Genomic DNA, 3,342 nt, shown 5'->3' on the forward strand with positions numbered 1-3,342 from the left:
CTCACACCCAGCGGCCCGGGAACACCAGGGACCAGGAGCATCTGCGGGGGGCGTCGGGGGGACAGGGACAGTGAGGCTCAGCGGCTCTCCCTGTGGCTGCGGCATCGGGGTCCTGCGGAGGAGATGGGAGGCGCCCCCAGGTGCCATCACCTGTTGGTCCAGCTTGGGCTGCTCTCCTCTCCTCTCTGTGGCCTCCTGCCCGTGTCCCCGGCCCCAGGGACTACACAGAGGTGCCTGATAAGGGCCCGTTTCCTCACTTCCAGCCGCTCCTGGTGAAGGGAGGAATCTGGCTTCCTTCCAGCCATCTGTGCCCTCAGGGAACAGCAGGCTGGCTCAGGCGGGCATTCTTGCCCCATGTGTGCCCGGGCCCTGGCTGGCAACAAGCCCTCTCGCCAGCAAACGTCCCCAGGTCCCAGGGTAGCCCTGGCAAGGCTCCCCCAGCGCACGCCGGGGCCTCGCCGCCATTTGTCCCCTTCATTTGGCAAAATGAGGATGTGCCTGGGAGGCTAAGTCCCCTAAACCCCCCCGTGCGAGGGAGGGGTGACCTGGTGACCACTTCCATGGCCACCCCGGGGAAGGGCCGCCTGTGCTGCCCGGGTCTGCCCCCAGCTGGCCCAGAAGGCCCTGCACTGCACAGGCTCCGCGTCCCAGCTGCGCGGTCCCAGTGAGGTCCCTGCACACATCCTACACCTAACGGGACAAGACTTCGGGGGAGGCTGGGTGGGCACGTCTTATACACGGTGGTGCTCTGGGTGGTGGTCAGTGTCACATCACAGACGCCTTGGGCGCAGCCCAGGGATAGGCCTTAACCCAAGAGGAACCGCCGACGGCCTGGACGTGAGCCAGGAGAAAGGATGGCAGACAGGAGGCACGTGTCGGGAGGCGCTGCATCTGCTGGAGGGCTGGGCAGAGGTCCCTCCCGCCCCCTCTCCACCCCCAGCCCTCAGCTGCCTCCCGCAGGGAGTGCCACCCCACAGGCTCCTCTGGCCACAGCCTAGAGCAGGCAGCGCGGGGAGAAGCAGCCGCTCCGTGAAGGCCCACTGTGTGCTCTGCCTACACTTGGTCCTTTCTCACCGGGGAGCCTGCTGAATCTCATTGGCCGCACTTCTGGCCCGACACCCATGGGTGCCTACTGTACCCGACACATCACGTGACCCCCAGGGACTGGTTCCAGCTTGGGAGGGACAGGCCACTGCAGGACCCCATTCGGGCTCAGGGTAGAGGACACACCTCCCAGCAGCCAGGCCCCATGCTTGTCTGGTCCCAGGTTCTTCTGGTCTGTCTGTGGCCTGAGCCCCGGACCCATTCATCACGGTGTCTCTGGGGGCCTGCCCAGAGCCCCGGCCCAGGTTGGGGGGGTAGCGGGGGGAGTCCATTGGAACATACCCCATGGGGCTCGGGGACTTCTGGGGCCGGGACTTCCTTCTCCACATGAGGTGTCTGCGTGCAGCATGGCCTCCCCTTCCCCATCCCAGACCCCGTGTGGGAGGCGGTGGCCTGTCGGCCCCTCCACCCGGCTACTCCGGTGTCCAGCAAACCTCCCTGACCTCAGCACGCAGAGGCCACAGTGTGAGGGACGGGCTGCCAGACTCCAGCGCCAGCTCCCCACCAGCTACTTCCCTCCGCCAGGCCTCTGTTTTCTCATCTGTAAGCTGGGCATGACAGTCCCTACCTGGAAAAGCCTTGTGGGAAGTCAATGAGCTATGCAGGGACGTGCTTAGCGTGGAGCCGGACACAGTAAGCGCTCAATAGACGCTTGCCATGCAGACGGCTGCACCCAAGCCCCCCAGCTCGCTGCGCTGACTCTTAGGGGCTGACACTGAGCGTGGCGGTGTGGGTGACCCTCAGGCCTGCAGGCGGACACGCTGACTCCCTGACAGCACTTGGGACAGCCCAGCTTTGGGGGTGACGTGGCCACAGGCTGCCCCCAGCCCCACGGGGTGCCTGGCAGCCTGTCGGGGGCCCAGAGCAGGCAGAGTGTGGGTGCTCCCGTGGTCCAGAGGCTGCAGTCACCAGTAATCCTCGTCATCAGATGGGAAACTGGATCCAGCATGCAGCTGGTGGGCCAGCCCCCTTTCCCATCTGCACGGGGCTGCGCCGCGGGCCAATGGGAGGCCTTCCCTGAGGTGTCCACACAGCTCTGTCTGACCCTGGGGCCCTGGTGAGGGGGTGGGGAAGGAGCACAGGCTCCCACTGGCACAGCCCTTCACGTGCCAGGGATGCCCTGTCTGGTGTAAGGGTGCCTCGCTGCAGGGCACGGCTCTTTGTCTGCAGGCAGGGGAACGTGCCCTGTGGGTGGAGGGAGGAGTTATCGTCCTGGGAACAGGCACACTCCACCCTCTGAGCATCTCCAGTGATTTTGTGCCCTGACAATGTCATCATCCCCATTTTAAAGATGGTCAAACAGAGGCAGAGAAAGGTAAAACCATTTGCCCAAGTTATTATGTGCCCGAGCGAGGATCCAAACTCAGTTTGCCTGACATAAAAGTCCTGGCTTCTCAGACCTGGCCGGTGGCTCAGTTGGGTAGAGCCTCGTCCGGATACACCAAGGTTGCAGGTTCTACCTCCGGTCAGGGCGCATACAAGAAGCAACAGTGAATGCACAAATAAGTGGAACAACAAATCGACGGTTTTCTCTCTCTCCCTGCCTCTCTCTCTAAAATTAAAAAAACAAAACCTCCTGACCCCTCAAACCCCAAAATGCTCGAGAACAAGTCATTATTATTATTATTATTTATTCCTCAAGTTAAGATGGCTTTTCCGAGCCTCCTACTTCTGCCGGGTGGGCCCGCCTCTGCCCATACTGCAGAGGGGAACACTGAGGCTTGCAGCCCAGTGCAAAACAGGGAGGGAAGTGTGAGGGCCGGTTTGGGGCCCAGGACTCCTGCGCCAGCTATCTGATGGGAGATGAATGGCACGGGGTGAGGGTGGGGCGTGTGTACCAAGATCTCCGGATTCAGAGTGACAGGGGGCTGGCTCTGTGGGGAGAGGGAGTCCCCTTCCTCCAGGTGGTGACCCACAGATCGCACCCCTTCTTCACGAACAGGGGACACTTGGGGCCCCTCCATTGGGGTCCGCACCCAGGGCTGGGAAGTTTCTCCTGCATCACAGCCAACGCATCCCCACAGCGTTTCCGGAAGGTGCTCCCCGCCTGCGCCCCCATATCTAAGGGGAGGCTGCAGATGCGCAGGCCTGGGACCCACAGCCCAGAAGACTCCCTCCGAAGGGTCTGCGGGGCGGGCCCGGCGTGACGTCACGCCCCCCGGCCAATGAGGCCGCATGGCCCCCGGGCTGGATTGCGCAACAAAGAAGACCTCGAACTTGAAAGGATTCCCCAGGCTG

This window comes from Myotis brandtii, unplaced genomic scaffold, assembly GCF_000412655.1.
Source record: "Myotis brandtii unplaced genomic scaffold, ASM41265v1 scaffold434, whole genome shotgun sequence".
Classification (NCBI taxonomy): Eukaryota; Metazoa; Chordata; class Mammalia; order Chiroptera; family Vespertilionidae; genus Myotis; species Myotis brandtii.